The sequence below is a fragment of the Neovison vison genome, chromosome 10 (assembly GCF_020171115.1).
Source record: "Neovison vison isolate M4711 chromosome 10, ASM_NN_V1, whole genome shotgun sequence".
Taxonomy (NCBI): domain Eukaryota; kingdom Metazoa; phylum Chordata; class Mammalia; order Carnivora; family Mustelidae; genus Neogale; species Neogale vison.
This window is the reverse complement of record NC_058100.1, coordinates 59,900,756-59,913,792: the sequence shown is the minus strand read 5'-3', so window position 1 is coordinate 59,913,792 and position 13,037 is coordinate 59,900,756. Positions and strand designations below refer to the sequence as shown.

The 13,037-nt window shown below is 42.7% G+C and overlaps 1 protein-coding gene across 1 annotated transcript in view; it reads right to left on the bottom strand.

Annotated features, from left to right (window-relative positions):
* ACBD3 (acyl-CoA binding domain containing 3) overlaps positions 1-13,037 on the bottom strand; it is a 40,207-nt gene that overhangs the window by 21,307 nt on the left and 5,863 nt on the right. The gene's annotated exons all lie outside the window — the stretch shown is intronic.

Genomic DNA, 13,037 nt, shown 5'->3' with positions numbered 1-13,037 from the left:
TATTAAGAAAAGACAAACCTGTGGCACTGACCCTACCTGATAAAAATTGAAACAATTCAGCAGCCTGTGGACCTGCCATCTGTCTTTGCTACTGAGCAAACAGTATCACTAGACAATTAGCATCAAGGGCAGTAACTTCTAAAGCGTTCTCAACAGGGTTATCATAGCTCTGTATTTACTAAGAAAAGACAACTCCCACTTCAAAATCCAACACTTAGAATGCTATTTCACTTAATGGACAGTATAAAAAGTATTTTTACATTCATACTTTCAACTTAATACATACTGAGCCCGAGTGTAAATTCACTGCCATCATGTAACTTACAAATTATTGAGGTTTAATTATAAATTTATAATATGCAATACTGTAAACAGCTGTAGCTAGGTGCACACTTTTTTTAAAAGATTTGTTTATTGGGACGCCTGGGTGGCTCAGTTGGTTGGACGACTGCCTTCGGCTCAGGGCGTGATCCTGGAGTCCCGGGATCGAGTCCCACATCAGGTTCCCAGCTCCATGGGGAGTCTGCTTCGCTCTCTGACCTTCTCCTCGCTCATGCTCTCTCTCACTGTCTCTCTCTCTCAAATAAATAAATAAAATCTTTAAAAGAAAAAGAAAACAAACAAAAAAAAGATTTATTTATTTATTTGACAGAGAGAGAGAAACAGCAAGAGGGAACACAAGCTGGGGGAGTGGGAAAAGCAGGCTTCCTGCTAAGCAGGGACCCCGATGCAGGGCTCGATCCCAGGACCCTGGGATCATGACCCCAGAAGGCAGATGCTCAACGACTGAGCCACTCAGGTGCCCCTAGGTGCATATTTCAGGTAGATATTTACTGTAAACAAAGTACAACCATTACACTGAGATAAAGAAAATATTTTATCTTTTAAAAGATTTTATTTGAGGGGGCGCCTGGGTGGCTCAGTGGGTTAAGCCGCTGCCTTCGGCTTAGGTCATGATCTCAGGGTCCTCGGATCGAGTCCCGCATTGGGCTCTCTGCTCAGCAGGGAGCCTGCTTCCCTCTCTCTCTCTGCCTGCCTCTCCATCTACTTGTGATTTCTCTCTGTCAAATAAATACATAAAATCTTTAAAAAAAAAAGATTTTATTTGAGAGAGAGAAAGCACAAGCAGGGAGACGGCCGAGAGCAGGAGACCCCCCCCAACTGAGAGCAGAGCCCCACACAGGACAGCAGATGCTCCGCTGAGCAGACACCCTCCCCCCCCCATGAGGGTCTCGATCAGAGGACCCTGAGATCATGACCTGAGCAGAAAGCAGATGCCTAGCTGAAAAGATTCTTTCAGAGCTTAATTCTGACCTTGGAAGAAAACAGATCAAAAGATAATGAAGTAGGGGCACCTGGTTGGGTCAGTGGGCTAAAGCCTCTGCTTTTGGCTCTGGTCCTGATCCCAGGTTCTGGGATCCAGCCCCACATCGGGCTGTCTGCTCAGCAGGGAGCCTGCTTCCTCCTCTCTCTCTCTCTGCCTGCCTCTGCCTACTTGTGATCTCTGTCAAATGAATAAATAAAATCTTAAAAAAAAAAAAAAAGATAATGAAGTAGCAGTATAGAAGTAGTAGTATTAAGATAATGTTTCAACTCCTTAGGCTAGGCTGGAAGTTGAATTAAATTCCATCACAGTCTATAACCAAGATAAAGCAAGGGGCGCCTGGGGGCTCAGTGGGTTAAGCCTCTGCCTTCGGTTCATGTCATGGTCCCAGGGTCCAGGAATCAAGCCCCGCATTAGGCTCTCTGCTCAGCAGGGAGCCTGCTTCTTTCTCTCTCTGCCTGCCTCTCTGCCGCCTACTTGTGATCTCTGTCAAATAAATAAATAAAAATCTTAAAAAAATAAAAATCTAACTATTCAACAACACAACACTTAAATTACAGTAATCCAGGAAACAGAATACACAGCTGTTAAAAAGACATTTATAAGGGCTACAAAGCATTTCAGAGAACAGATCTATGATGTATTAACTAAAGTAAGTAAAATGAAAAATTATATATGTTGACATAAAATTTATGTATGTTTAGAATTATATAGAAATGCCTAAAATGTGGCCAAAGACCCACAGAGAATGTAGAAAGATAAGATTTCAAGGATTTGGGTGAGCGATTTATACATACTATAGATCTTCCTTTTAAAAAATTACAGTTAGGAGTGCCTGGGTGGCTCAGTGGGTTAAAGCCTCTGCCTTCACCTCAGGTGAAGGGTCCTGGGATTGAGCCCCAAAACGGGCTCTCTGCTCAGCAGGGAGCCTGCTTCTTCCTCTCTCTCTGCCTGCTTCTCTGCCTACTTGTGATCTCTGTCTCTCAAATAAATAAAATCTTTTTTTAAAAAAAAAATTACAGTTAATGGGCACCTGGGTGGCACAGTTGGTTCAGTGTCTGACTCCTGATTTAGGTTCAGGTCATGATCTCAGGGTCTTGGGATCAAGCCCCATGTCAGCTTGTGCTGGGGGTGGAACCTGCTTTAGAATCCCTCTCTCCTTCTCCCAACCCCCAACCAGGAGCCCCATTCTCTCTCCCCCTCCCTGTCTGCCCCTATACTCCCTTTCTTTAAACTCATTCATTAATTTAAAATTACAGTTAAGATTTTTTCTTATAAAACTAGCTACTTAGAACCCTATTGCTAAAATGTGTAAAATAGGGGTGCCTGGGTGGCTCAGTGGGTTAAAGCCTTTGCCTTCGGCTTGGGTTGTGATCCCAGGGTCCTGGAATCGAGCCCCGCATTGGGCTCTCTGCTCAGTAGGGAGCCTGCTTCCCCATCTCTCTCTCTGCCTACTTGTGATCTCTGTCAAATAAAATCTTCAAAAAAAAAAAAAATGTGTACAACAACAGTGGCTACTTTGGGCTACCATTTACCAAAAAGCCTTTCCTTAATTTTGAAGATGTGCATAACCATCCTTAACCATCTTCCTTCACTTTGTACAGGGACGCCTGGGTGGCTCAGTTGGTTGGACGACTGCCTTCGGCTCAGGGCGTGATCCTGGAGTCCCGGGATCGAGTCCCACATCAGGCTCCCAGCTCCATGGGGAGTCTGCTTCGCTCTCTGACCTTCTCCTCGCTCATGCTCTCTCTCACTGTCTCTCTCTCTCAAATAAAATAAATAAAAAATCTTCCTTCACTTTGTACAAATTAACCACCAAAACTTTTCTTGTACTAATTATGTCACAGGTAATTATCAGAAACAGCCCAGGGGCACCTGGCTGATTCAGTCGGTGGGGCATGTGACACGCTTGATCTCAGGGTGTCAGTTGGGGTTAAAAACTTTAAAAAAAAAAAAAGAAAGAAAGAAAAAAAAACATAGCCCAGAACAATGTTCTTCTCACTTTCACCAACTTGTGATGATTTGAAGAACAGTTCTATTAGCTGAAATTTAAATAAGGAGGTTGGGGTTTGTTGTTGGTTTTTTGTTTTTTTTTTAAGATTTTATTTATTTATTTGACAGAGAGAAATCACAAGTAGATGGAGAGGCAGGCAGAGAGAGAGAGAGGGAAGCAGGCTCCCTGCCGAGCAGAGAGCCCGATGCGGGACTGGATCCCAGGACCCTGAGATCATGACCTGAGCCGAAGGCAGCGGCCTAACCCACTGTTTTTTTTTTAAGATTTTATTTATTTATTTGACAGAGAGAGAGAGAGACAGACGGACAAGCAGAGCAATGGCAGGCAGAGGGAGGGAAAAGCCGGCTCCTGCTGAACAAGGAGGACCCTGGGATCATGACCTGGGTTGAAGGCAGCCCTTTAACCGACTGAGCCACCCAGGTGCCCAAGGCTTTTTATTTATTTTTATTTTTTTATTTTTAAGATTTTGTTTATTTATTTGACAAACAGAGATCACATGTAGGCAGAGAGGCAGGCAGGGGGGGGGGAAGCAGGCTCCCCGGTGAGCAGAGAGCCCAATGCAGGGCTCGATCCCAGGACCCTGGGACCATGACCTGAGCTGAAAGCAGAGGCTTTAACCCACTGAGCCACCCAGGCGCCCTCAAGAAGGCTTTTTAAGGGGCGCCTGGGTGGCTCAATGGGTTAAGCCGCTGCCTTCGGCTCAGGTCATGATCTCAGGGTCCTGGGATCGAGTCCCGCATCGGGGTCTCTGCTCAGCAGGGAGCCTGCTTCCCTCTCTCTCTCTCTGCCTGCCTCTCCAACTACTTGTGATTTCTCTCTGTCAAATAAATAAATAAAACCTTAAAAAAAAAAAGTCAAGACAAAGGGCGCCTGGGTGGCTCAGGTCATGATCCCAGGGTTCTGGGATGGAGCCCTCCATCAGGCTCCCTGCTCAGCACAGAGCCTTGCTTCTCCCTTTCCCACTCCCCCTGCTGTGTTCCCTCTCTGGCTATCTCTGTCAAAAAAACTACATTAAAAAAAAAAAAAGAAAAAAAGAAAGTCAAGACAAGTTGGGCGCCTGTAGGACTCAGTCACTGGAGCATCTGCCTTAGGCATAGGTCATGATCCCAAGGGTCTTGGTATCAAGTCCCAGTTCTGGCTCCCTGCTCAGAGGGGATCTGCTTTTCCCTCTCCCCCCACCTCATGCAGGCTGGCACGCTCTCTCTCCCCCCACCCCTATGAAAATAAATAAAATCTTAAAAAAAAAAAAAAAAGTCAAGACAATGTATTTTTCAGTCTTTGAGACAAGGTTAACAGATCAATTATTCTCCGGAGGAACATACAAAACACAGGAGGGTGTGCAGATAACCCCTGCCACCCTAAGTACAGGGCAGCCCACACTGTGCTGATGTTCTCAACTTAAAAGAAAACGCAGAAAATGAAAACCCTTCACCATCTACACCAGCAGGTATAAGCTAAAAAATTACATCTATTTTACTCTTCAGATAGCTCTGGTTCACATCCCAGGATTCGTTTTCTTTAGTTTTCTGAGTTAGATGAGAATCATTTTCTTCTGAACCATTTTTGGATCTATGAGTATTAAATATGCTTAACAGTAAAGTTATAAATACCATTCATGATCCCAGGTCATGATCCCATTTAGAAAAGGCCATGCTGAAACTCAAAAATCTTTAACCAGGGCCATATTCCTACAGGAAAGTTCTATTTCAGTCCTGCCAGAAAGGGACAGACAGGCATCATTCCAGGTTCTTGCACTTGCAGTTTAACGATTACAAAGTTATACTCAGGGGCACCTGGGTAGCTCAGTGGGTTAAAGCCTCTGCCTTCAGCTCAGGTTATGATCCCAGGGTCCTGAGATCGAGCCATGCATCGGGCTCTCTGCTAGGCAGGGAGCCTGCTTCCTCCTCTCTCTCTGCCTGGCTCTCTGCCTACTTAATCTTTCTGTCAAATAAATAAATAAAATCTTAAAAAAAAAAAAAAGCACACAGTTATATTCAATTTTGGAATTCTGCTTTACACAGCAACCAAAAAGACAAACCTAAATTATGACTCGAAAGCAACTGCACAACTATTTTTCAGGTACCCACGTGTACAAACACAGCAACGAGCAGCAGAAGTGACCAGTTCTACCACCTAAAGGACGCAAAGCCAGTCGTTCTCATTTGAATGGACTGAAGGAGATTGCCTGCTGGCATCGGTCCAGCAACAATTTTTTAAAAAGTTCTTTTTCTTTAAAACCAAAGACCAATAAAAGCCATGTTAAAGGAGACAGATTAATAGGGGTCAGCAAACTGGACCAACTCTGCCTACAGCTGTTTCTGAAAGATCTGTGAGCAAGAATGGTTTTCATTTTATTTTATTTTATTTTATTTTATTTCTTTATTTATTTTAAAGGGAAGAGGAGCAGAGGGAGAGAAAGAGCAAGAATTTTAAGCAGGCTCCACCAGGCCCAGCGTCGAGCCTGATGCGGGGGTCTAAGTCATGAGAAATCAAGAGTCTGATGCTTAACCGACTGCGCCACTCAGTCACCCCTAAAGACTGTATTTTTTTTTTAAAGATTTTATTTATTTATTTGACAGAGAGAGATTACAAGTAGGCAGAGAGGCAGGCAGAGAGAGAGAGGAGGAAGCAGGCTCCCTGCTGAGCAGAGAGCCCGATGCAGGACTCGATCCCAGGACCCTGAGATCATGACCTGAGCCGAAGGCAGCGGCTTAACCCACTGAGCCACCCAGGCGCCCCTGTATTTTTTTTTTTAAGATTTTATTTATTTATTTGACAGACAGAGATCACAAGCAGGAGAGAGGCAGGCAGAGAGAGAGGGGAGGAAGCAGGCTCCCTGCTGAGCAGAGAGCCCAATGTGGGGGTCTCGATCCCGGGACCCTGGGATCATGATCCGAGCTGAAGGCAGAGGCTTTAAACCACTGAGGCACCCAGGCGCCCCTAAAGATTGTATTTTTAAGTGACCTCTACACCCAGCGTTTGAACTCACACCCCCAAGATCAAGAGCTGCATGTTCCGCTGACTGAGCCAGCCAGGCACCTTTATGTTTTCTGAAGAGTGTAAATCAACAACAAAAAGCAAAACTGAACCCACAAAAAAGAATGAACATGAACACAGACCATATGTGACCATTAAAGCCTAAAATACTATCTGGTCTTTTTAGGAAAAAAGTTTGCTGACTCTGAACTAGAAGAAGTAAGCTCAAAAGCCAAATGGTTTCTAGGTATTTTTATTCTTTTTAAATCAAATGTAATTAATCACTTCTTGGCCTTTTGGCTAAGATCAAGTGTAAATCAAATGTAATTAAAAGGACAGAAAACATAAATTTCTGGCTAAACATGGTGGATTAAATACACAGAGTCAGCGCTGATCCTCAAAGAGGCCTCAAAGAAAAGGGATATGGAAGGCCATTTAGAGAACCCCGGGAAGGTTCAGAAAGTGAAGGCTGCAGGTTCTTGAAAAGCTGGAATTTAGGGACGCTTGGATGGCTCAGTGGGTTAATGCCTCTGCCTTCAGCTCAGGTCATGATCCCAGGGTCCTGGGATCGAGCCATGCATCGGGCTCTCTGCTTAGCGGGGAGCCTGGTTCCTTCTCTCCCTCTGCCTGCCTCTCTGCCTGCTTGTGATCGCTGTCAAATAAATAAAATCTTAAAAAAAAAAAAAAAAAGCTGGAATTTAGATGGAGACAAGAATGCTGGCTGAAACTCTTAAGAAGCAGGTACTCCTCCCTCCCACTGTTTGGCAACCCCAAGCATGCAGATGGCCACCGCGCCCCAACTTCAGGAGAGGGCTGATGTTTACTGGAGAACCTGAATCACAGATGCTCCAGATGGGAGGACACCAGGCTGGGAGTAAGTGCAGGACTACAAACAGAGAAACAGAAGTTTCTCTAGTAAATGGAAACAACTCCCAACCACACTCCCTTCTCCTGCCTGGTTCCTAAATGCTGACAACTAAGCCCATGTGCCAGGAAGCAGGCCAAAGTATTTGCAGGAATAAAAAACCTCCAGTTACGGATTTGAACCACACTGGTGTTTGAGGGCTCCCCTATGCAACCTCTGCCTCTTCAACCTACCGTAAAGGTCTCTGCTCAAGGTTACAATCAGCTGCTCAGTGCTTTACCCTTCTATACAAATGAATACCCCTGTTACCTGACATTTGAGAAAGCTTCCAACATGGAAAAAAAGTCTAAAATTTTAAAGAGTTTGTTTAATTTATTTGAGAGAGACAGAGAGAGAGATTGTGTGTGTGTGTGTGTGTGCGCGCGCGTGCGCGCTCAAGAGCAGGGGGGTGCAGAGGGAGACAGAATCTCAAGCAGACTCCATGCTGAGTGTGGAGCCTGATGCAGGACTGGATTCCATGAGCCTGAGATTATAACTCGAGCCAAAACTACGAGTCAGACGCCCAACCGAGCCACCCAGGCCCCCCTGAAAGAAAGTTTTAAAATAAAACATAAAACTAAATTTGCATTTAATATCCTCAGAGACAGAAACTGATGTGGCCATTAAGCAAAACAAGGCACCAGGAAGAAAAACAATTTAGAGAAAAAAAAAAACTCTTGGAAATGTAAAAACAAATTTAAAAATGTAAAAACAAATTTTTAAAAACCTTTCATAGGCTGGAAAATAGTTGAGACTATCTCCTAAAAGGCAGCAAAAAGACAAAAATGGAAATCGTAACAGAATTAAAGTTCAATTCAGAAGATCCAACAGCCAATATTAACAGTATCAGAGTGTGAAGACAGGAAAAAAGAGGGGAAATGATCATGAAATAATTCAAGAAAATTTCGCAGAAATGAAGGATGCAGGTTTAGAGACTAGAAGGACTACTGAACTTTGAACATAATCGTTCAAAAAAAATTAAATAAACAGAAAGACAGTAACAGAAATTCTTGAACACTGGAGATTAAAAAAAATTCTAAAAACTTCTAGGAAGAAAAATAGGTGACATACACAGGACCGGGAATAAGAAAGACTACATACAGCTTTTTTTTTTTTTTTTAAAGACTTTATTTATTTGACACAGAGAGAGACAGAGAAAGAGAACATAATCAAGGGGAGCGGAAAAGGGAGAAGCAGGCTTCCTGCTGAGCAGGGAGCCCAGCGCAGAGCTCAATCCCAGGACCCTGAGATCATGACCCAAGCCAAAGGCAGTTGCTTAACCAACTAAGCCACCCAGGTACCCCAAGACTACAGACATCTTAAGAGTATGAATACTGAAAGCTAGAAAACAATGGACTAATACCGTGAAATTCTGGGGGGACCCCTTTTGAACTTCTGACCTCCAGAACTGTGAGACAGCATGTGCAGTCTGAAGTCACTAAATTTGTGGCGGTTTGCTACAGCAGTAAAAGGAAACTAATGCAATGCACAAAACAGATTTTTTCCAAGCAACTAAAAACAGAAATGGCTTCTAAATTATGTTATTAAATTCAACAGTACTTAACTTTACAGTTTTAATAAGGCAGCATAATTTAACAATAGTATTATAATCACAGTTCCCAAGCCCAGAGCGCTGAAAGATCGACGTTAAGTCCCTTCCACCTGACATTAATTATACAAAGTGTTTTTAGTCTCACACCTCAACTGCTAGAGTAAGTTTACACAGAAACTGTATTCTTCTCTTCTCTCTAGAGAGTAAGGTAGAGGATGTAAGGAAGTATTTTATTGTACCTTCTATGGTCTGTGTTTGATGAAATGAAGCCATACAATCTGCGAGTCAGAGAGGCCATTCACCGTCAGTGACTGAACTGCACAACCAAAGCCCGAATCCCTTCTGCATCTCCACGTGGCCTACAATAACCTGTTACTGCACACACAGTGTAAAAAAGACACCTATGACGACATCAGTAACCTCAAGTAGGAGAAAGGGAAAAGCACAGAGTTTCTGTATGCCGTGGAAGTTACCAGTTTAACCTAATACAGCTATAAACTATTCTATGTAAGCTTCATGGTAACCACAAAGAAAAAACCTGCAGCAGATACAAAGAAAATTAAAAAAAAAAAAAAAAGAAAGAAAAGAAAAGGAATCAAAGCCTACCCACTTTGCGATTGCTAACTTACCCGTGAGCAGGTCCAGGGAATGGGAACATTCTAGTACATTTCTGCATGGCTGTGGTTTTTAGTTCTTTATTCTGACTTAACCTCTCACATTTCCATCCACAGGGTCTATTTCCAGTCCTCAGCATTAAGTAAAACACACTTAACCAATAAGACCTCAAAAGCCACAAAATACCCATCACGTTTGCCCTGAGTTCTCTACTCTGGGCTGAGCAGTGGTAGCTCATTCCCTTGCATCTTCCGAAGACCTGCATTTACATCCCCGCGCTACTAAGTACATAATAGGGACTACTCACTTAACCTTTCCGAGCCCCAGTTTTGGTACCAATACAATGGAGGTACCTTCCCCATTTTTGTGAGGGTCAGATAAAATGTGTTCCAAAGTCCTGGTGGAGCGCCAGACGCCAACGGCGCAGCCGCCAGCATGCATGTGAATTCCCACACCAAGACCACTTCTGGACCAGCTCCACTTATCTTTAACCCCACAGGACAATGCCTCAAATTGAAAACATTATCCAGGGACTGTCTGATCTGTGCAGAGGAGAGAGCAGGACCATCTCTCTCCTCCCTCATCCTAGATACCGTATTTCCACCAAACCAGTCTAAGATCAAACCTGTTTGCTCTCACGGCCCTAACACACTGCTGACTCCCAAAGAATATACTTTGAGTAAAATCCATCTTTTAGAAATATAAAATTAAAACCACATCTCTTCCATGCTGGAATGAGAAAAATTCGATTGATAAATTTTTATATTACTTGTAAGAAAGTATAACACAATGCGGTATTTCTGAGTCAATGACTGTAAAACATTGGCCTAGCATGTACTAAGTGCTTAATAAAAGCTCACTCCTCCCCCCAATTAATTCCACACACCCTGTAATAAATTCCTGGTAATCTTTCCTCCTTAACAACATAAGCAGAATACCAACGGCCAGGCACTTGGCTGAGAATTTATATATATAATTTCCTGTAGCTCTTCCAACAACCCTTGAGTAAAGGAAGGCACTGAATTTAAGAAACTGAGTGGCAGAACTAGAAAAGGGACCCTAGATGGGCTGTTTCCAGAGCTCAATTTCCTAAATCCTGAGCCAGAGCGGATCTCATGTAGTGAACAGACAAAAGCATAGTTGTCCTCCCCTATCCATGAGGGATACATTCCAAGGCCTACCGTGGATGCCTGAAACCGTGGATGGTACCAAACCTGATACCTAGTGTGCTTTCTCCTACATATATCTATCTACGATAAAGCTGAATTTATAAAATTAGGCACAGTAAGACAGGAGTAATAAAACAATAACATACTCTGTAATAAAAGTTAAGTGAATGTGGTCTCTCTCAAGATATCTTACTGTTCTGTCCTCACCCTTATTACAGCAGATGATAAAATGCTTCCACGACAGATGAGACACGGTGAGGTGAGGACGCCAGATGTGCGACCCAGCGTTAGGCTACTACCCATCTTCTGATATTTGGTCAGGAGGCGATCACAGGCTTCTGGACTGCAGCTAACCACCAGGAAGAGCGAAAGCACGGATAAGGGGGAAACTACTCTAAACATTATCTCCTTCTGGGGGTTGGTTACCAAAGTATGTACATTTTGGGAAAGTTCATCTACACCTATCATCTGTGTACTCCTCGGAATGTGTATTCGACAAACACGAAGCCTCCACTGATGTTAAAATCACTTATATTAAACACACAGAGATAAAGACACACATGTATAAATGTATTCTTGAATCCAGTCTTCATGGGAAACCTTCAGTTCAGCTCAAATTTAATATGAACTAGCATATTAAAAAAATGAGATGCCTAAAAGGTATCACTATTCTTTTTTTTTTAATCCCCTCACCCTGAGATATTACTATTCTTAGTGGCTGTAATTTCTTTCCTTTTTTTTTTTTTTTTTTAAATAAAGATTCTACTTATTTATTTTAGGAGAGTGAGAAAGCAAGCATCCAAGTTGGGGGAGGGAGAGGGACAAGCAGACTCCACGCTGGGCAGAGCTGGACGTGGGGCTCGAAGACCCGAAGATCAGGACCTGAGCCAAAATCAAGTCTGATGCTTAACGGCCTGAGCCAGCGAGGCGTCCCTAGCAGTTACAATTTAATTGTCTCTGGGGTCCAGAAGTCCTCCTATAGTATTACACGCTATGTCAAAGGTAAAGATAATGAAAAAGAAGGAAAAAATAAACTCAAAATTTAACAGATGGTTGATAGTAATAGTTAAACTTGAAATTATCTGAGGCAAAAAAGAAAAAAAAAAAAAGAAAGAAATTATCTGAGGCCAGACCACTGAAGTCCAAGAGGCACACACTAATTACCCATAAGTTACCAAAGAATAATTTACACCTCTACGTTTTTAAAAAACCTTAATGGGGCCATTCCTCCATGTTGTTGTAAATGCATGCCTAAAGGTGACAAAAGAAACAACCACTTCGGCCGGTCCACCTGACAGCCTCTCTGGAAGCAGCAACACACTGAGTGTACTAAGGACTATAATCACCAGAACTGCTCCTGGAAACACATCAAGTCCAGAAAGACCCTGAGTCTAAGACTTAAGTTCCTCCAAATTCAACTGCAGCTTTTATATATCGTATGCTCAAAAATACCCCCCAACACACACTCTTGATGTGTCTACTGAAAAGGCCTAGAAATAATGACCAATCCAGCAGTAACAAGCACCCACTCCCATCACCCAAATTACTTCTCTTCAAATGCTATTTCCCACGAATGGGAACCATGTCTCCTTGGACAAATGGCTGATGATTCCTGCTGAAGCAGGAAATGTGTAAGAATAACCTGGAATATCTTATCATACCAGATAGCAAGGAAGCTATGAAAAATTACCAGTCATGTCAAAGGAACTTAAGAGCCAACCTGACAAGGCTCCCACTTGCTAAAGATGGTATTGAGCATCGGTAAGAGCTTTAAAAATATATATATATACACATACATACATACATATATGTTTAAAAGCACGAGTACCTAAAGACAATATAAAAACTGTCACATGTTAAGGCCACCAGAGAAACAATTCATTATTCTGGAACTAATAAAGGCAAAGCATTTTCCCTTTCCTGTTTGAATTTATACTCCACACCAAATAGTATATAAAGGAATATATTCCAGGAAAGAAAGACATTTAGAGTATCACCATTTTTCAATCCCCAATGAATTAACACATCCATTTTCAATTTACAAGAGTTAAAAAAAATCATTACACTAGTTAAATGCAGGCCTCCCAAAAGATCTAATATTGTACTAGTAGCAGTGGGATTCAGCATGTCAATATTTTGATGAGCACATTTACTTCAGTCCTTTGGAGGCAATTTCCACCCCATTACATTCAGAATTTTAAACCTGATAGTATCATGTAGGAATTCAGAGTAGATGGTTCTCTCTCACTTCGTTCCTCCAGGTCTCGAAAGAGACTCGATAATATGATCGTGTGTAGAAAAACGGTATGAATCTATCCATTAGCCCTTAATATTTCCAAGCAAATTTATTTAAAAAGTTCCAAAATGAGGGGGTGCCTGGGTCATTCAGTGGGTTGAACATCTGTCTTCAGCTCAGGTCATGATCTCAGGGTCCCAGGATTGAGCCTCATATCGGGTTCCCTGTTAGCAGGGAGCTTGCCTCT